The sequence below is a fragment of the Haliotis asinina genome, chromosome 6 (assembly GCF_037392515.1).
Source record: "Haliotis asinina isolate JCU_RB_2024 chromosome 6, JCU_Hal_asi_v2, whole genome shotgun sequence".
Lineage (NCBI taxonomy): Eukaryota > Metazoa > Mollusca > Gastropoda > Lepetellida > Haliotidae > Haliotis > Haliotis asinina.
This window is the reverse complement of record NC_090285.1, coordinates 59,765,802-59,789,110: the sequence shown is the minus strand read 5'-3', so window position 1 is coordinate 59,789,110 and position 23,309 is coordinate 59,765,802. Positions and strand designations below refer to the sequence as shown.

At 40.6% G+C, this 23,309-nt stretch overlaps 1 pseudogene; it reads right to left on the bottom strand.

Annotated features, from left to right (window-relative positions):
* LOC137287983 (tenascin-N-like) overlaps positions 1-17,258 on the bottom strand; it is a 44,595-nt pseudogene extending 27,337 nt beyond the window's left edge.
* Positions 17,259-23,309: the final 6,051 nt, after the last annotated feature.

Here is a 23,309-nt window from a genome sequence, read left to right as displayed (position 1 = left end):
TACGTACATACATACCATACACACACACAACACACACACACACACACACACACACACACACACACACACACACACACACACACACTCACACACACTCACACACACACACACACACACACACACACACCATTTTCAACACCAGCATGTGCATTGATATTTCTTGTCAGCTCGCTATTGTCATGACATCGTGAACATAAAACATCCGGTAGCCATTGCCGAGGTCAGTGTCGAAGCGTGGAGTAGCAGACCCAGTGAACCATGTGGTTGTGAGTTGTACTGGGCCCACGTGAACATTAGGTCTCTTACATATGGGGAAATATAGAGAGCAACATGTGGTGAAATATAGGACCACTATAAAGTAACACGGAAATACAATGTTTACTCATAGAAATGTATCAACAGTCTCCGGAAACGTTGCGACAATGAGGGACATCAACATAATGTTTATGAAAAAGAACCGCATCTTTTGTTAGAGAGTCTGAAGTCTGGACTAACTCAGAAACATATATAGCTTGTCTTATCCAAGGGACACAACTCTTCCTCGCGAATTACGGCACCTTAGGCAAGTGGAAATTGAAGACGTGTGCATGGCAACAGACATATTATAAGTGACTTGCGGTGACACTGAACGCACTCGGAATCCTGTTCAACGCACCTGTATTTTGTTAAGACTGACTTGGGTTTGAGACTCACAAGGGGGCGCTCTGTGAAGCCCATTTGTACTAAAAGCACTCTAAAACCATACGCCCACACTCACTCCAAACGAGAGAGAGGATCGTAGACACCCACTCAAGTACCCGTTCATGACACACGTGCGGGTATAGAGCAAAGAGAGAAAAGGTGTCCCACACGTGCGGGTATAGAGCAAAGAGAGAAAAGGTGTCCCGGACTTGCCAGGGGAAACAGTTCGCTACTTTTGCGACATTCGATTAACTTAGCCGTTCTCACCCCTGAACCGGGTGACAAGACTACTGAAATTTCTCCTTTTGTCAGTGTCACTAACATTCCAAATTGTTCTTCACATACAAAATATAAGTGTCGGGAAAGTGAGATTAGGTTGACGCCGCTATTAGCAATATTCCATCAATATCACAACGGTGAACACATTAAAAGGTCTTCACTCATTGTGCCCATGTGGGAAATCGAACCCGGTGTTCAGCACAACGAGTGAACAACTTAACATCTAGGCTACCCAACTGTCCAACAATAAGAAACATATTTTGTAGGACATTAATAATGGTGTTCACGCATACTTGCTGTGATTTTGTGAAGTACCTGAGCAGATATCATTTGATAATAAAAACTACGAGAATCCTGCTACTGACATTTGACATGCATGTCAGATGAAAAGATGCGCAGCATATTAGGTGCTGCTCACATTTGTAATTCAGTCTTCGTTCCCTGCAAAACCTATTTAATTACATACACTTACATGGAACATTTATAGATGTCAACAACTAAAAGTAAGAACTCAACCATCTCCAACTTACTGTTCGTACACGGTACTGATGATGATGGCTTATACATCGTATCTTTACAAAGGCACTTCGTGTTTGGCCCTGTTGTCGGTATACACTCAATGCTGGGGTCTGTAGTGCTGTCACACAAGAGTTGATTATTGCAGTCACCACCAAAGACTTGTTCTGAAAGTAACATGATGGCAGTACAAAACGACCTGACACATAGGGTGCGCGGTGAACGCTCGTTAAACAGGTATTAAACAAACTAATGGAAGAAGTGAATTTGTTTGTACTTTGAACTGTGATAGATTTCTAGGACATTTATCCCCTTGGTAAAACCCCTGAACGTAATTATAGCTCAGACAAACGCAGAAACGTCGTCGTGCCTAACACGAAGTCATGGTCATAGGTTTCTGTCTGCATGGGGAATTGTGGGACCCCAGACGACTGTACCAACACGCAATAAAGGAAGGCAATAACCAGACCAAAGAAAATAATAAGCAAAATCCTCATCATTTTAAGAACGTATGTTCCTACTTGTAAAGTTACATATATTGCAGGTCATAGTACCATACATATGCCATAACACCTCTGATATCTGTTGTGTTACATTGCATACAAAGTGTCCCTGGTAGGAAAATGGAAGGCCGAAGCCAATATCCGTTCACACGCACTCTTTGACTTCAGTAACAACGAACGAGTGTTTTACTGCCATTTGTTAAGATCTTAAGTCAAAAGACTACATTCGAGTTTTAAACTGATAAACCTAATCTGTGGTCAAGTTTTGACAATTTTGGGAGTGAAGAAGTGTAACTTATCTACTTGTTGAAAATGTCCTTTGGTCTGAGGTAATCGTCTGACTCCTGCCGTACTGTGTGATTGTGTGCATAACTGTGACAGTGTATGTCGTTTCTGGAGACAGAGACTGGATGTTGAAGTTTTTCTGGTTTGCAGGAACAAATGCTGGAGATCCTGGAGTTCCCGGAGACCACGTTACTGCATAGCTGGATGTGTACCCTCCATTGGCATCGGTATTGGTCCAACTGATGTAAATATTGAATGTGCCTGTGGTCGGTGTCCCTGTGATGGTCGGTTTTAGTGGGCTAGCTGAAAGCAGAGATAGTGACATTGATAAATGAAAGCAAACACCTACCATCGAGGATAATTATCACCTACAAGAATTTTGGCCTTAAAGGTATAGTTATGTATGTCTTTGAAAAGAGATGAAAAACCCTGCTATATTTATGAACATCAGTATTCGTGAACCATCTGTTTGAATGATATTTTAGAACAGAGGCAAGATATTTTATTAGTGAGAGCTTCTTCAGTATATTACAATGGGACGTTTGGTACGAATCGTCGTAGTATTGTCAAGCAAAAGTAAAGTACAACAGCACAGTGTCAGAAACAGTATACTGTTACATCTATAAGTGCCGTATGCGTCAGTTATATCTCGGTTTATAGAACAAGATGCACCGCTGAACTGAAGATTCCGTACAAAAAAACTAAGATGTAAGTAAAGGAACTCCCATACAATACTTACTTTCCGTACAAGATGATGCTGATGACTCGTACGTCCCATTTTTACAGAGGCATTTCTTCTCTGTCACTGTAGTCTGTACACACTCGATATTCGTTACAGAGGTGTCGCATTGGTCTATACCACATACTCCACCAAAGATTTGCCCTGAAAGTAACGTGTGATATCAATACAGCAGTGAAAAGAACTGCATTTGAGAAAGTGTGGCCCCTCTTTCGCGCGTGTCTACATGATCTTTGGTAATGCAGAATAGTTGACAGTGCCGTACACCTCTAAATCAAACGTTTTAAAAAATTTATGGAACAAACAGCTTTTGAGCAAAGTGGTGTGGCATCCGTAAGTAAACATGCTTTAGTTCTGAGACATACGCCCTTAGATAACGATATTGAGACCCCATAATGCTTTATTGAAAGTTTCGTGAAGTATTACAACCAATAGCTTCACATTAGATACTGCAGGTTGCGTTGTAATGGAATACTATCATAATCGAAAGTTTTAAATCTCGAATATTTCGAAAATATGCATGGTTACAAACAACAAGAGGTGGGATATCTGTTTGACCAGCCACATGTTATATGGACGGCAAGGACAATTGCAAGAGGACGATTCCTTATATGGATACAACGTGTGAGACCTTTTCCTAGCGTAACGATGGCGGGAATATTGATAAAAGGTTGCACGTCGCAACAAAGTGTTATTTGCTATCGCGGGTTGTCAACGCGATGGTGAACAGGCAGCCTGTTGCACGGGGATACTATACAGAACTCCAATAACAGAAACCACCATCGGTGCTGTACTACATGTTCTCTTGATGACAAAGCAGCATGTTGCAGCTAACACGGTAAAGTGACCTGCACCTCAACACTTGCAGGCCACTGATGAACTACAAGAATTCATACTGTGTTGTGAAAAATGGTCACAGAGTTGTGATGTTTCAAGCCAATTATTTGGAATCCACCAAACCCAAGTGGTAGTCATATACCATACGCATTACCTCAAAACAAAAAACAAAAAACTGTTTTCATTGTCTTCTGCTGGTCATAACAGGCAATTAACCATGAATTGATCTTGCAAGAGTTAAATGATTCTTAAGGAACATATTAATCACAAAAATATATGTCAGAAATGTTTAGCGTTACACAAAGTAAAAATAGTACCTATCAGTTGTCAGGTAGTGAATACAAAACGTGGCTATTTATGTCTCGGTGGGATAAAACTGATGGCTAAACTACAAAACTGCATACTTGATGTTGTAAATTCCCGGGAATCCGAGTCAATCGTCTGACTCCTGCCGCCCCGTGTGATGGTGTGTGTAACTGTGACAGTGTATCTTGTTCCTGCAGACAAAGACTGGATGTTGTAGCTCTTCTGGCTTGCAGGAACAGATGCTGGAGATCCGGGAGTTCCTTGAGACCACGTTACTGTATAGTTGGATGTGTACTCGCCAGTGGCATCGGTATTGGTCCAGGTGATGTCAATATTACCCGTTCCTATAGCTGGTGTCCCTGCGATAGTGGGTTTTAATGGGCTAGCTGAAAGTATACACATTAACACTGATAACACTGGAAAGGCCACCAATTACTATCTTCGATAAGTGTTATAAAGGATTGTGAAAGTGTGCCTTAGAGTAGTGATTATAATTATGTCTTCGTCATATGTGTTTCGTACATATACTTTGGTTTGTCTTGTAGGTTAGTGGATTATATGAAAATATGCATGTTCAAATGCCATTGCTAGTCGTAAACAGTGCTCTCATGAAGGGAGGTGATTGTGAACAGGTCTGATTTAAGAAGATATTCAGGTAGATGCGATATTCTCAAGTGCATACTTACAGCGGTCCGACGGTGTCAATGTTCGTTAAGTTGTTAAGCTGTACCTAATTATTCAACTGTTGTAAATCCAACTGGGGTACTAAGCAGGTAGTCGAAGCACCATATGTTTCTACATTCCCTGGTATGGTGACTGAACATTGATCTGTAGCCTGGTTACACAGCAGGTTTAGAACGATTCTCTGATAATCGTGATGTTTTGCTGTGCTTTGTTGGCAGCTTATATATCCTAGTTTCAGTCTATTTATGATAACTGTATACATCTTATAGTAACGAAATAGCTTAAATGCAGCCGATGGGATTTTACATTTAACCCAATCACTCAAACGACGAGGACATGTTGTGCCCCTTCTAACAGAAACGAAATTTTCATTGAGAAAAAACACTGTCGGTGTGACACATGTGCATGTGTACGAAAATCCATGAACTGTGTTCTCGATGTGCTTAGAACCAGAGGTAGAACGCCTCAACAGGGGAACGCCTGATCGCATGTTACATGTGTTAACGTTCCCATGTTACATAATCGAAATATAACTTTGCCGATTATACCAATCACTTCGACAATAATTACTGATACTATAGCTACGTGATGACTTAATATAGGTATTTGCCTCAGTTTAGATATATCCGCGGAGTGTTATATGTTTTATCAATGCGTTTCTTTAGTTTTTGACGCAGCATATATACCTAGAATTTTACAGAATTTATTTGTTTTCATATCTCCAAAACCTGTTTATCAACATTAATATCAGAATACCATTTTTGAATGACAATGGGAAAATACCAGCTGCTGGCTTTATTCAGTACACCCACTTGGGGGAACGAACCTTAACGACTTGCCTGACAGGTGACCATTGTGGCAATCTCACTGAATTTACAAAAAGTGTAAAGGAAGAGCAAATAAGGATCAATAGAATGGTGAATGACAACGTCTGTTGATTTATCAACACACATATGTCAACATGACATGTAAATGTCACGTTGCATATAAAGTATCAAAGGTAATTCTTTTATAAAAAGGAAGACATTTTGCCACGAATGCATATACACCATGTTGCCATATTTTGGATGCAATTTCTGTATATTTACACATTCATGTTTTACCATCAGAACTGTATGTACATTTTTTAAAGAAATTTAAGTGCTCTTTCACAACTTATATCTTGACATAATAAGGGATCAAAAAGCGACAAAACCGACGTTCTAGTAATTATATAACATGTGTCGACGGGGAATATTCTTGAGAACATCCGCACACTCAAAACCAGTAGAAATAATTTCATATAAACGCCTAGGAACTTTAACGAAAATATAATATGAACCTGAGATCTGAGTGTACTTCCATAAGATTCGTTGACGGAGAAATTCAATTTACGGAAGAGAAATACATTTTCATAAACGTTCCCACAACCAATGGTATCAATGATTGGCAGCTGTAAATGTTTCTATAACCAAGATTTACGTGGCAAGAGACACATTTGTTAACTGAAGAACTGACTTCATTCATTTATATTTTATCTAATCGATTCAAGGGAGTAAGCGACCATGGTTAATACTTAATACTTACTTTGAACGCAAGATGTATTGGGCCTATACAACCCATTCTTACAGAGGCACTTCTTGTCTGTTGCAGTCTGTATACACTCAATGTTGGTGTCTGAGGTCGTGTCACACTGGGATGTATCAGTACATGCACCGCCGAATGCTTGTTCTGAAATGTCCAATTGCATTCAGCACATACAGTTATGAATAGTCCGCAAAAATCCATGACACAAATTATAGACATCACAGAAATTCAAATTATTATAAAGAAGATTTCTAGATATTTCCCATGCGCCATAACCTTACGACAATTCTAATATTTTAACATTATATATTCACTTTATCGTTTTGTCGCTAACATCTGTTTTCAAATAGTGCTACTTGCTGTGTAATCAAAACCTGTTAGGAAAATATCATTAAGATCAAATTTATATGTAGTTATCACATATCTGACACGTGACATGTTCTAATTCAGTTTTAGAGAACCAGTGTATGGTATAAACAATGAAGAAATAGTTACAGAGGTAGGTACAAGTAGACAAACACTCACACACACGCACGCACGCACTCACATACCACACACATATTCATGTAAGATGGAAGAATGGTTCAGGAAGACGGTTGGTACAAGTAGACAAACACAAACACACACGCACGCACGCACTCACATACCACACACATATTCATGGAAGAATGGTTCAGGAAGACGGTTGGTACAAGTAGACAAACACAAACACACACGCACGCACGCACGCACGCACGCACTCACATACCACACACATATTCATGTAAGATGGAAGAATGGTTCAGGAAGACGGTTGGTACAAGTAGACAAACACAAACACACACGCACGCACGCACGCACGCACTCACATACCACACACATATTCATGTAAGATGGAAGAATGGTTCAGGAAGACGGTTGGTACAAGTAGACAAACACAAACACACACACACGCACGCACGCACTCACATACCACACACATATTCATGTAAGATGGAAGAATGGTTCAGGAAGACGGTTGGTACAAGTAGACAAACACAAACACACACGCACGCACGCACGCACGCACGCACTCACATACCACACACATATTCATGTAAGATGGAAGAATGGTTCAGGAAGACGGTTGGTACAAGTAGACAAACACAAACACACACACACGCACGCACGCACTCACATACCACACACATATTCATGTAAGCTGGAAGAATGGTTCAGGAAGACGGTTGGTACAAGTAGACAAACACAAACACACACACACACACGCACTCACATACCACACACATATTCATGTAAGATGGAAGAATGGCTCAGGAAGACGGTTGGTACAAGTAGACAAACACAAACACACACACACGCGCGCACGCACTCACATACCACACACATATTCATGTAAGCTGGAAGAATGGTTCAGGAAGACGGTTGGTACAGTATGCAAACTTGAAGTTATTTGGATGGGAAAAATAGATCGGCAGGTAAAGAAGATCGAAGATAATAAGAGGGTAGGTATGCTTGTTGGCTAGTTAATTAATGTTATATCTTCCATATGCATACCTCAAATCTCGCCTTACAACACTTGTAGTTTTATATAATTGTATATGGGCTGCTATATCTTCCATGCTTCAAATATCCGCCTTAAAGCACTTGTATAAGTACTTTGTCAGAATATGTATCACTGTTTATGGCTCATGGTGTACCCAGGGCTGACGGCCCACACCATCGTACCGAAATAAAAAACAACACATGTAACGTTTCTTGGAAACACGTACATCAGTATCGAGGTGTCATCTCACTTGAATTCAAATAGCAACACTATGTCATTATATGTGTTGTGCATATCACTTGGAAATAGACTATTTCTAATAAAAGAAGAGTGTAGAAATACCACCATTTGAATTCTAAGCTTCTCATCGTTTTCAACAAATTTACTATATGATGTAATGTTCGTACTTCCTTCTGTGCGCTGAACATGTGTAATCATCCACTAGTTATGAATCCTTTGACGCAAGAAAGTCGACGTCTATTTAAACCAGCTGTGAACAGAATTTAACATGTTCATTGACATATTAGACCTGACGAATTCAAAAGGCTAATGGTATCGACATCTGTAGGGAACCCATGCCAAAGGTATAGTGAGTGACAACATCGTGATCATGTGTTTATGAATCACCATCAAATTGTGAGACTTGTCACAAACACATGCAAAGGCCTGACAACTGTCCATCCTAAACAGAAACAAGAACGCGTTGTGGAGGTCAAAGCAGTGGATTCCAACAGATATAACCTTTGTTACCTTTGGGACAAATTTAAAGAAATTCTCCGCAAGTCAATCAAAATGTTTTCAAAGCTTTTATGGAGGCATGTTAAACATGACAAAAAACCTTACGAACGCTCTGTCTAACGCTCTTTCTTGTTGAGTGAGTGTCAGTAGATGTACATAAGCCGAAACCATTACATACTGCATTGTTGTTAGTACACTGTGTAAGGTTTTCACAACTCCGAAATCCACTGATAAAGGATAAAGTGCCTGGCGGTACCGATGATAGAAGAAATAGTCTTCTCTCAAGTGTTAAGAGTGTGTATTTTCTGTATATTTTGTTATTTATTAAGTAATTATTATTATTGAGTCACAACGTTTAGTGTTTTGAATAATACTTATGATGGGTCACATTTCGTATAATAGATGGTCAGCAGTTTTAGGATTTTAGCAGCAGGCTTTCCGGAAGTGCTTTAGAGTTACCTAATCTGGAGTTTGTTTTAATTATTTGTCTTCCGGGAGACATTGTTCTAGATCTCTCGGCGTTAGTGGCTATGGTCGTAGGTGCTGGAAAGTTCTTGAAACTATGACTGAATATATATTATATAAATGCTAGTTGTCGTGTTTGACGGACATGGACACACACATTCACTGGACTATATATCTTTCTGCATCTGTCAAAGCCTGATCTGCAGACTGCTCACTGTGTTACATTCTGCATATCTCTTGCACTAAGACTTTGGTGAGTTTGCTATATATTTTGTGACTCATTGCCTTAGATTTTGTCTCATTTGTATTGTATTTGAAATCGGTATTGTGAAATTGACTCTTTGCTAAAATACAGTATTTGAATTTAATTTCATATTTCTTATGATCAGGAAAGGACAGACCTGGAGAAACTGGCCATGGCAGTAGAGTAGTTATATAAAAGACAAGTCAAGATTTGTCACTTGTCACTTATGTTACCTATCTCTAAAAAAGAAGGGTCTTGATGCAAGATGGGAGACTCGCCTATACCAGATGTTTGAAAGGGGACAACAGAGGGTTCCCTACCCATGGTAAACATGGTTACCCAGCACTCGACCACGTTGCTAGCAAGACGCCCACAGTCAGTGACCACACTCACTACATCTCGCCAATCCGAGATACAAGAAACAATAAGCGCTCATGGGAATACACTTCTAAAAGAAATACTACCTAGGTAACAGGTAGATGCTGTCAGCCGTACACCAAAATGGCCTCAAACTAAACCGCTCACAAGCCAGTCTAAGTAAACTTCGTCTCAGTGTATTTCGTTACACTCCACCACTGAGTCTAACAAAACCTAGTAGAAGGTCGCGTCAGGTAACCAAGGCTACCAATGACGGTCCAATCAAATGCGAGACGGTTAAATAGATTTAACCAATCAGTCAACGGCTACTATTTAGGGATTTCCGCAAATTAACATCCTTGAATATTGTCAAAAACACTATTTTCAGCGACTGTTTACTCACCGTTGTCATGGCAGTACGTACGCCGTGTGCATCACCCGGAAGCAATCGTACGCTAAATAGCATTCGGAATCGTTCGGGTACGAACCTTTTCGCGATTAAAAGTTCATAAGGGATGTGCGAATGTCCACATTCGCGATTTGGTAAGTTGTGTTCTGATTGGTCAATCTCAAAGGTTACCTGACGCGACCTCCCATAAGGTTTTGTTAGACTCAGTGGTGAAGTGTAACGAAAAGAACTGAGGATAAGTTTACTTAGACTGCTCACAAGCTAACTAAATTCAACCCAAAATCCCGAGTCGATCATATATTGTCTATATCAGCTTACTGCTGCCATTTTCCCCTTTAAGCACCTTGTTTCACAACGACGAAGTGGTATCCCATTTTTTGCATATGCTGTATGATGGGACAAACGGAAAGAGTGGTCCGTTATATGACTTCGGACGCGTGTTAAGTCAGAGCAAAGTGGTGTCACTGGTAGAATACACAAACTCTAAGATACAAATTGAACTTATCGAAGCTCACTGTGTCCAGTATATCACTCATCCCAATTCTGACCGCCTTATATAAACAGTTCAAAACATGTCCGTTTTGAGCGTGGAAGTAGTTAGGGGACAGGTTAATTTTCTAGGCATTATTCACAGTCCATTAATCATATTCTGTGAAACTATACATGTACACGTTACTGAAGTGGGTCTTTGATTAGTATTTTGGTGGTTGATCAGTTACTTATTTTCCTCGAATTTTTCAACATTTTTCAATCAGAAAGCATCTCTCCTTCGGACAGGTCAGTATCTGATTCATTTCCAAGTTGTATTAAGATTGGTGGGATGGTCTGTTCTCCGATACCTGTTTGGAATACATCGCGGTGCGTGGAAAAACATTCGCTATCACAAATGATGGAAAACATATCCAAAAATGCTATGGTGCCACACACATACACGAACCACTGCCTTCGCGCAACAGCCGTCACTCTGCTGTACCATGCCGAACAGAGACATCTGCAAAATCACTGGACATAAAAATGATCAAAGTTTGAAGTCATATTGCACCGAATCAAGTACTGTACAGAGGAGGTCGTACTCAGCCATTTAGCAGGGATCTGATCGCGGAAACAAAGCAAAGAAATGCCTCTGCGTCGATTCTCGTGCCGATGCCACTGCTTCAATATCTAGGACCTCTTCAGACTTGCAAAGTTCTTCAACTGTGTCCAATATGGGAATGTTTCAGAGCATACTCAATTCCACCATAAATGTCAACTTCGTTAATCAAAATTAGGCCTAACTTGACACGATCAAACCCATGCGGTGATTCATGATTGGACCAGTCCACGCAAAGTAACACGGGGTGGACAGGGTAGCCAAAAATGGAGTTCTTTCATTAGTGTTTACACATTTCACTAGCCTGACACAACAGTGTGTAGCCAATATATAGCCTATCTACCCGTGTACATCCTTATCATCACCATAAGCATTAACTCCGAAACGTTGTGTTCTCATAACAAAGAAGTTGATATTCATAAAAATCTTCATTCTTATGTATTTCACTTCTAAATACCCTTCAAAAGAATTTCTTTCATTGTTATTGCACTTCCAGGGGATATTGCAGTAACTAAGATTGACATAAATATATGTAATATGTTATCCATCAAGATCAATTAAAAATATGACTGAAAAAATAGTTTTGTGTAATTTATTTCCAGCATGACGTAACGTATCTATTAGATGATATCATAATCCGTCTTGAGTCAATATAAGATCACGAGACGCTAATCGCATTGCGACACACGATCAAGCTATATATTCAAAGAGTTCTTTGAAAAGACGCTTCTCGCAACAAACTGGTTTACAATATCGATAAATAGTTTGGTTTGTGCAATTTCCGGGATTCACTGGTATTCAACATAGACAAATTTTAACGTTTAAAACCTCTGGCTGACGTCGTCGGTTTTAACCTAAATTTGCCTATGGTAATCGCCATTTTTTACGATTCGCTCGATTATTTTTAACAAAATGAGATAAAATTTGTTTTGATGATAGATCTAAAGACAACATTTATTTAAGATCGCGATCTTAACAACGATCGAACTGTTCAACGTTGGAGTTAGAAATTTATTAAACTGGACTCCTGTCTACAGTTGTCTTCAAGTGCGCATAGCATGCACCGCAAATAAAACATGGAACTGGTTACTGCACGCAACTGACATTCCTTCCTTAATCGCACCTTCCTCTTTTCGGCAACCAATTCTAAGATTTTCTATCACAAATTTTCTAGCCATATTTTTATGGGGAAAATAGAATTCCACCACACGGACGGTTTCTCCATTCAGAGAAACAATGTCTCCGATCGACAGTCGATGCGAAAACGCCATCTTTAGTTTGAGTAAGGCTAGCGTCCGGTTACTAAGGTTACGCTCGATTACGAGGAGGCAGATTGGAATGGTGTAGCGACGCCAACACATTGTGACGTTATGCAAAAATGGGAACATTATCGTCTGATAAAGTATCGTCGGCGCCTGTGATCTTTCACCGAAGCATCTTAGAATTACAAGTAGCAAATACTTACCCGTCTATATAATTAGCGCACGGTAGAAGACCTTGTAGAACATTAAGTCTTACTTAATATATACAGAAATACAATATATTTCACGTTACTAAGTTGTGTATCACTCTAATACACCAATCTATTTCTGTGACAGGATGAAAATGCAGACAAATTATGGAAAGTCTTCTCGCTTGGAGAAATAAGGCCATCCCTCTATGACACACAGAAATCACATGGGAGTGAGCCGGATATGAGAACGCTAAAACCATTGCCAAATAAACCCTCAAAATCCAGGCAGCGTATGAATTATAGGTGTGAAAGGAAGTGCATTTACTGAACACTTACAAAAAACAGCAGGAGGATTTTGTAACAGTAGTGGAGGCCGACGTGATGACAATTGCAGTGACTGCAAGGGTTGCTATTGATAGCTGGCTGAGAGCAACATTTAATGGAGACGAAATGAAGAATGAAATGTATGCATAAAGTTATTTTTCAGTTTTTTCGTGATGATGCCAGTATTGCTGCCGTGGGTATATTTGAAAGTGGCACACATCCATGTGAATGATGAGAGGGAAACCCTATGCTGATAACACAGTTTCCGTGTTACACTGATAACACGTGTTAGAACCACCCAGGTACACATGCATGACTCAGTGGACGTATATGTAACAGGCATAGTTAAACCCTTGAATTACAAGTGCACCATAGTTATTGTAATAGTTATAGAAGCCTAACACAAATAAGATATACGAAATCCATACTCACGAAATGGTGTTGTGGTAGTGAAAGCATTGCTCATCTGAAAGAAGGGGGAAATAGGACAATGCTGATAATGTTGAAATGCCAACACATGCATAAGCAAGCTTTATGACATATTCAGTTTGGGTTGGTAAGTATTCTTGCTACTGCATCAATTATTCACCTATCCTAAACATTCAATACTGGGAGCGAATAGCTACACCTGCAGTAGGTCTGGGAAACATAGGACCCGAATGCGCCTTAACCATTAAAAACTGCTACATGTCGTTTTCCAAGCTGAAAGAGTATGTTACGAGAGTCTGTTCTCTGTAATTTGTATTGATTAAGTGATAGTTATTACTGGGTCAGAATGTTTTGAGTTTTGAGGTCAAACCTGCAATGAGGACATTTCAGATTTTGACTGTATCACTATATTGATGATCCAGCAAGGCAAGTTCCTGTCTGTCACCCTTTATAGTATCAAAATAGTCCTTTTAAGGTTTTAAGTAATTCTATCGACGGATCCCTTTTTGTAGATGATTTTCATATTTCATGTGGTGCTAATAATATGAGAATTATTGAGAGAATTCATAGATGTAACTGGAAAATGACACTGACACATTTTAAAAAATCAGAAACTAACGAATTACAATATAAAAAAGAATTTATTCAATTAAAAGTAAATATGCTACTTAGAGTCCTTATTTACAGGTGTGTCCAAGCATAGTGGCGCTGTAGCTTGTGCCACTATCATTGGATCCAAAACAATATCTTTTAGAACACATGATAACAGCTCTATCGTTACAGCAAAAACAAACGCTATGTTAACAGCTTTAAAACATATATACTACCGACAGAAAATAAGGGAACCAAGAAATTGAATGTAGATGACTTTGACTGTGACAGGGTCCGTTATCGTGGCGTATCTCCCAAACGCAACATCCAATGACAATGGAATTTCGCATAATGCATGCCCAGCACGTGCTACACGTGCATACAGAAGTTAACTCCTGTAAATGTACTGGAGAAATCGCAATCACTAATGCAATAGAGATTGACACTTACTGACATAAATGCCTCCGAGGCAGTATCTCGGTGAAGCAACAAAATGGAGAATTGTGGGGATGATAGATGGGGGGACATCATTATGTGAAGTTGCCCGGCAGATGGGTAAATCAAAAAGTGTAATTTCACGCCTGTGGGATAAGTACCGTCAAACGGGTGGGGTTGCAACGAGACCTGGGCGTGGTAGACCAAAATCAACGACACCACGACAGGATCGTCTCATTACGTTAATTGCTCTACGCGATAGGTTTAAATCGGCCCCTGCCATCAATAGAGAATTCCGCACACTCACTGGAAGACGCATTTCAACCTCAACCGTTAAAAACCGACTGTATCAAGCTCGTCTGAAAGCAAGACGGCCTTTTAAGGGTGTCACCCTTTCAGCTCACCATAAGCGCCAAAGATTGGCATGGGCTAGGCAGCATCAGGGACGGGCTATGCGCCACTGGCGTTACACCATTTTCTCTGATGAGTCAAGCTTTTTACCTACGATTCACAGATGGCAGAAAACGTTGTTGGCGTCGGAGCGGGGAGCGACAGTGTCATGGTGTGGGGTGGGATTACACATGACAAACGATCAGATTTGGTCATCATTAACGGAGCCATGACTGGTCAGCGATACGTTGACCAAATATTGCGTCCTGTTGTGGCTCCATTGGCTAGAGTTATCGGCCGAAAGTTTGTATTCCAAGATGATAATGCCAGACCACATCGGGCCCGAATTGTCTCCGCTTATCTCCGACAAGAAGGTATCCAGACATTGGACTGGCCCTCTAAGTCCCCAGACCTGTCCGTAATTGAACATCTCTGGGACGTTCTTGGTCGAAGGGTGTACGCCAGGGACCCAGGACCCGCCAACCTGGCCCAGCATGGTGCAGCTCTCCAAGAGGAATGGCGGGCAATACCACGGGCAACCATCCGGAAATTGATTAACAGCATGCCATGAAGGTGCCGTGAATGTGTTGCCCAACATGGTGGACACACCAGATATTGAACTTGACGCCTAAAATTGATTTAGTGGATATTTAAAGCGGTTTCAAAGTCGCTATTATTTCATTAGTTCCCTTATTTCTTGTCGGTAGTATATATATTTAGAAACACCTTCAATTTAAACAATATATACTTTTTTCGGATTCTCTTTCGAGCCTTTAGGTAATTAAATGTCTTTGTTACAAACATCCAGTTCTATTAGAAATTATTGAATTGTATAACGATTTTGCCAATACGACATCGTCCTCTGTTGGTTACCCAGCCACGTTGGGATTTCTGGTAGCATAATGGCTTATATCGCTACCAAGGCAGCACTCAAGAAATCCAAGACACCATTTCTTATTCCTTACTCTGATTATATGGCCAGCATTAGATCTTACATCCATGATCTGATGCAGATATGGGACACTCACGTAGGTATAAATAAACTACATGAAATCAAACCCTACATTGGTTACACATACTTGGGTTGTCAGTCCAGATTTGAAGAGGTTATCATGCGACGATGTCGTATTGGCCCATTTTCACATGGTATTGTCTAAAATAGTTTTCTGCGTTTAAAAATACCTGCTGGCTAGTTTTAACCATTTTGTGATATTCTAGTTATTTTACAGTCGATAACTGGTTCTGTAACTGCTTGTATTTATTGTATATCTACAACATTTCCCGTCACTATATGGCTGCATTATTGCCGATGTGACTTTAAATTTTAACTCGTGCTCTCTCTCACTCACTCACGAATATTTTACACTTGTCTGTGTTATATTTTGCTGGTTCAGAGGGGATTTCTCATACCTTTTCTCACGGCAATTTATTATCCGTAACAAATACGTGAACCTGACAAGGATAAACTTTGTTTCTTGTATCGTTGTAAAGCATGTTCATCCATAACGTTTGTCATCAAATTCCCCAGCTAGCATTAAAGGATAGAATGTCAACGAAAATCATCGGGAAAATCATTCGATGATGGTCACCTGTTGAACGTATACAATTCTGATACACAATCGACATTTTGGGTCACGTGGGATAATGATAGATCGATGATTTTGAGCGCTTGCGAACGTTTTTAATGTTTTATTACAAGGGAATCAAAGCCTCTATAATGACATGAAGGTAGAATTATCGTTAAACCACACTGATATGTTTCATAACGATAGTTACGCAGCCTGACGAGGCAGGAATTGCTTTTGCCTGCGAAATTAATCGAATGGAGTCTACGGTATCTGTCATTTTAAACGAAACTTTCACTGGCCACGATTGTCTTTTACTACACTGCTGTCTGGACTCACGTACACATTTACACATCATCAACGGCAACCACAAACTTACATTCTAGTAAAACATTAAAGTACAATACAAACTTACAATAGTATATACTGTGTATACAAGGTGCAGTCATGTTTCATGAAGACAAGAATGTGGGTCATACGTTGTTAATCCGTGTCGGAGCAAAGATCGCCCTCAGTGTCCCCAATTCGAATGATCAGCAGATTACAAAATGCCACTCCCACAAATGCCGTAACTTCTAGAGTGATATAGATAATGGTAAAAATGTGTAGACATATTACTGCTTGATCTGTACCGCGAGACAGATGATTACGTCACATATTCTGGTTCTCCACCTTGTCTCGGGAGATATACAACTGGATGGGGAAGGTATTTGAAAATTTGACAAAATGTAAATAAATGAATTCGATAGTAGATGCATAACATACCCAACATCCAAGTACAACCAGGAGCCCCAACAGATACCAGCCACACGAAGTCATTGTTGATCTGCGACGCCTAGTTGTGAGTGTATGTCGGGTGTGTTGACAGGATGGCCTGACATATCAGTTATATACTTCCTGGTTGTATTGAGAACATTATGCACTGTATAATACAAGCTAGGCAAGCAATTTAACATTCTGCTTCCCTGCACACATTCAATCTTTACACGACCCCCTGCTTCAGTAAATGATTATAAGATACTTTTGTGAAGGAAGGGTTCCTTTTATGGACATGAAAATGTTTTAAAGCTTCAAACATTTATATTCATTGTTTTTTTTAAAAGAGTTATGTTATTACAGTTCCATGATTTTACATGGATCCGCTGTTAATCTGAATGAGGGCGATATCAATGCATCTCCATTTATTCAGTGGATGCACATGTACTAATTCCTTTATACACGATTATTGAAACAAAATTCAGTGGATGAAAAATGCAATATACAGTGAAAATAAGAGGAATAGATCGGCGACAATCTGGGATGACATCTGGCAGACAAACACAATAACAACACATGGGCTTTGATGGGGTGGTGACAAACGAAGCCTGCAAACACTACTAGGGGTGGTGAAGCCTGTGGTATACATAAGCGGTATTGTCAATAATGAGTAGCTTTAATGAGTTGATAAAATGCAGGAGGTATGTAATAACCTTGGTACGGTTGATTGGTGGCTGGAGTCTTTTGAAGTGGATGGCTTAGACTTTCCTGAACTTGAAGTCTTTTAGGTTGGTTGCTAGATTTTGGGTTCTGTCCCACTGGATACTGTGGTCGGGATTGTCTTTGATGTGATCTGATAGGGCTGAATTTGAGTCAAGTTCAGATACTGTGGTTTGAGGTTGTTTGATTCGGGTTTTGGGGGGTCTTGATGTTTCGCCTATGTAGGTTTGCCCATAATCGCACGGAACGTGGTACACTGTTCCTTGTGATTGTTGTTTCTGACAGGTAGGTGGTTTGCCACTCGCTTTATTGGTATTCAGGATGGTATTGCTGTTTCTTGTGAAGACGACATCTACATTGGCCTGCGGTTTAGGCGTCTCTGGACTTTGTGGCTGACACTTCCGCAGTATGGGATGCTGATGACAAAGGACGCAGTCTGTTGACTGGTGGTTTCCTCTGTATAGTTTGTTGCACAACCTGTTCGGGGTAGTTGTTGTACTGTATGAAGATTTCTTTTAGGTGTTGGAGTTCAGTGGTGAGGTGTTGCTTGGTAGAACAGATATTGTGGGCTCGTCGTACTAGGGTGGAGATGATTCCTTTCATGACTTGGGCTGGATGGTTGGAAGCGAAGTGAAGGTACTAGTCTGCATGGGTTGGTTTCCGGTATACTGTAGTGATTAGTTTGTTGTTAGTGTCCTCGAGAACCAGTACATCGAGGAGGGACAGTTGGCAGTTGGACTCTTCTCCCATGGAGAAGTGGATACGTGGGTTTTGGGAGTTGATGTGATCTAGTAGAGCTTTGGGGTCACTGTCAGGCTTAAGGATGACAAAGGTATCATTCACTTTTCGGAGGGGTGTAATGTGGGTATGTTTCCCGGTCTTTTTCTTCCAGGTGGGTCAAGAAGATCTCTGTGATTAAGGGCGATGGTGGGGAACCCATGGGGAGGCCGTGGGGTTTGCTGGTATATGCTCTCTCGCCAGGTGAAGTATTTGGAGTTGATACAGGAGTGTATCAGTTGGATGATACTGTCGGTTGTTAGACGGGTTTCTAGGGATGGGTGGATTTCATCTCTGCGATGCCCACCCATCCCGAGAAACCAGTCTAACAACCGACAGTATCATACAACTGTCCTTTATCCACTACCAGTATATATCCTCATACTGTTCATCACTTGCTTGATAACGGTGTTATCACTTGCTTGATAACAACCGACAGTATCATACAACTGTCCTTTATCCACTACCAGTATATATCCTCATACTGTTCATCACTTGCTTGTTAACGGTGTTAGAACCTACACCGAAACGTCGCTCTCATAGCAATTAAAGTCATCCTTCCTCGAAACATGAAGAGTTTACATTTGACTCTTTTATTCAGATGCTTAAATCTGCGAGGGGCAATTAGAAATTAAAATATTCCAACAGGCACAGACAGACAGATATTTTAGTATAGTCTTACCTCATTGATTTGAGTTTGAGTGAAATGAAACTGTCAAAAACAGCGCGAAAAACTGAACAGGACGTCTGTCTTCAACATGGACTGAGCTGGTGTGTCTGGGCATTGGAATCAAAGTGCTGGAGTGTTTTTTGAAAACTAAACGAATATTGAATCAGTTGTTTCACTGCATGTTCTAACATGACCATTAAGCAAATGGCCTCACCACGTTTAAGTTATGACTTCAAATTTTAGAGTGTTCCCATACTTTTTGTTTGCGGTATATATAGCATAGCCTAGATAGAGAGGATAGGGCTGATTTTCCGATGATCTTCAGGAAATTTTCTCAATAATTCTTCTCTTTCGGTTTCATACAGACGACATCTTAGTAATACACTGAGTACACATGAAAACGCAGCACTTGAAAAAAGTCAATATTTAAGTTCAAATGAACTTCAGTATAATTTTTATACAAAAACTACACTACAGTGACGTAACCCGACATGCCAGGTGCAAGAAATGCGAGAATTTCATGTTAACTGTAACTCTATTTTAGGCATTTTTTCGCAAAAACGCAACATTTTCCAAGCACACCACAGGAAAAATGAATTTCACTCTGAATTTGTGCACACATTGCCCTTAAAAGCATGTGAATCCGAATAAAATTTCACTTATTCACTGACACTTGTTAAACGCCGACACAATGAAGCGACTTACAGCCCCTGAACGTGACATAGGTATGCTTCAAATTGGCGCCAGCATTACATACCGAAACATAAGTCTCATTAACCTAATCAGACAATGACCTACTTTTCAGATGATCCGAATTTTCTCGTGTGAAAATGTAAATTGACACCACAAACAACTCTGGTTAAACTGAATTCCAATTCCATGTTTCATAAGAAAATGGTATTTACAAATGAATTTCAATTTTAAACTTTAATTGCACCGTCATTCTCTACTTTATGTGGAGGTTGAGGCAGCATACGTTAACTATGGAATCACAGATTGCCCCTGTCTGATGAGGTCGTAATACGATTTACAATGCGTCTTGCTCACTGGTTAATCCTGTTATGTGTTGTTTTGCGCTTATTGAGCGTAGTCAGTAACTAACAATGAGGTTGATGTAATATCAGTTCCGTCAGAGACCGCTAAACTTTTCTAGCGGCAGAGCCTCGTTTTGATATTTCCACGATTTCCAGGTTTCTGTTTATCAGAGCTCGCTGTACGACATAGCACGCCGTACGACGTATTTACTAGGATTAGAAGGAGCTTAGTGTTGCTATATACAACTGCGTAGACTTATCAAATCACACTGATTAATATTTATGCATCCAGTTAAATGACATAGTCTAAAACTACTGGACTGGTTATCGCATTAAGCTGCGCAATAGGACAGAACCAAGTAAACAGGAAACGAGACTGTTCTGTACTCAATGTTTTGACATGGGAAAATGCTATACGACTACTCTGCGCACACACAAAATTCCATCAAAGGTTTCTGCAAACGGGGAGCACTCGGGACCGTCCTCGACCGGGTCAACAACGTGTGACAACGGCACGTCAGGACCGTCAGATCGTACGGGATCACGTCCGAGACCGAACACTACCAGCGACAAGAACGGCTGCTCAAGTCCAAGGACGACGTGCATTCATTCACCCCCACACAGTACGGACCAGTCTGCGAGCTGCAGGCCTGCGTGCACGACGTCCTTATTTCGGCCCCATGTTGACGGATCGTCCCCGAAACCAGCGTCTACAGTGGGCAAACAGGCACCAGAATTGGCGACTACGACAATGGCACGGTGTCATCTTTTCTGACGAGTCACGATTTCACTCAACCAAAACATCAAACATAATTAAAATACAACTATCAATTATTCATGACGTAATATACATTGCTGCTTGTAAAAACAAATAGACAAAATTATAAGAGTACAATTGCGATTCAAAAGTGCAATATTTTGTACTTGGGTTGACTTCCCTCGAAACAAGCCTTCGGGAGACTGAACCCAGTCATAGCGGGTGGGGGTGCACTCAACTGTAACGACGGCTTCCGATTGGCGGGGCCATTTGCTGATCCGCTGAAGGCTCATTGTGTGTACAGAAAAATGATGTGTTTGATGAGCATTTTAGAAGTATGGCGAGTCACAAGAAAGTAACATTCTTTATGGATAACAACTTCTTTAATTGTACTTACTGTGTCGTTTCAGTATGGATTCATATATCGTTGTCAGACAAAATCATATACACTAGAAGAAGTTGTTATCCATAAAGAATGTATATAGAGATGTTGGGTTTTGTCGATACATGTTCTCTGAATTTGCGTTAGATTCAATAAAAAATCATCTCTGTAGAGATGGTGAACTACTGCGCGGCTGGAAACTGTCATTCGTCCAAGTACAAAACAGGACTTGAAACTGACAAGAGTTTCCGTCAGATCCAGTCATCCGAGAAAAATGGATGTACACGTAGTTTGTTTGCAATCCATAGACATAAAACAGGTCATGTGTACAAGTATCACACCTGTCTAATTACATAATGTGGCAGAGACAGGACTCGTATGCACGTGTCATAAATCAATTTATTTTGTTTATGGCGTATAGCCTAATAGGTGTTAAGTTCAAATTGCGTGTGGTCAATGATTGAAGCTGTGTATTGCATACGGTTGTTAGCAGACAGTATTCGTTGGCTTCATATTAATTTCAGACTCGCTGTGCGCATGCGCAGAGTGAGTAAAAATATTTACTGGTCAAATTCCGGTTTGGTCGTATGCTTACCTATAGTGTAAATACACCCAAAGTTAAATGATTAAATAATGATTATTTACAAGTGACAACTGTTCATAGCTGACTAAATATATCAATTTACATATGCTTTTCAGGTATTGATGTCCTATTTTGGTTGCAGCTGAATCAGAAATGTGTGTTTTGATAGTAGTGAGAAGGGGTCGTGCGGGAAGAACGGTGGTGCTGAGATGTGTTTATACAAGAACTTACTGACATAAATCAAGCTATTTATTTCACTACTTCCGGTCTTTTGTACATACAGGTATAAAAATAAGTTGTAATAGACATACAACTATGTATTTGGTTTGATATTTCGTTTCCTTTAGAGTGTGTTTACACTATCGGTAAACGTACGCGGAAAGCGGAACTTGACCAGTAGATATTTTTACACGCTCTGCGCATGCGCACAGCGAGTCTGAAATTATTGTGAAACCAACGAATACTCCGGCCAGGCATATTGTTTCAGGCTCCGCGAACCTATTCACTGCGCATGCGTTATGGGCGCAGCGCAGCACAGCTGTTGAAACCAGTTTTTCCCCCAGCGCTGGGGGGAATTTACTGCAACGTTTGAACTCCGATTTCGCGGGCTTTTTTTATCTTTTCATCGCGTTTTTTTTCAACTTTATAGGTTGAATTGGCATTTTTGATGATTTGTTTCGGTAAGTGCATACCGAAAGGCATCAGAATCTGCAAAGTTGTATTTTACGTTTTGCATGTGACCTTTAAGGAACTCTGATGGCCGTATACGTGTTTGGCGGAGACGTGGTGAACGTTATAACGCCGATTGTGTCATTCAGACGGACCGTTGGGGTGATGGCAGCGTTATGGTGTGGGGTTGAATAAGCTACAGTCACAGAACCCCTCTCCATATCTGCACAGGAAGGTGAACGCCGTCTACTACCGGGACCAGGTGCTGCAGAATCATGTCGTGCCGTTCTTCAACCAACACCACGATGTCCACACGTTCCAACAGGACAATGCTAGTGCACACACTGCAAGGGTGTCCATGCAGTACCTTGCACAGCAGAACATCCCCGTGCTTCAGTGGCCAGCTCTGTCACTCGACCTCTCCCCTATCGAGCACTTATGGGATGAAATTGGACGACGTCTTTCACGTCGACGCCAGATGGATAACATCCGAGAACTTGAGGTTTCCCTTGTTCAGGAGTGAATGCTATCCCTGAGACCACTATCCAGAGAC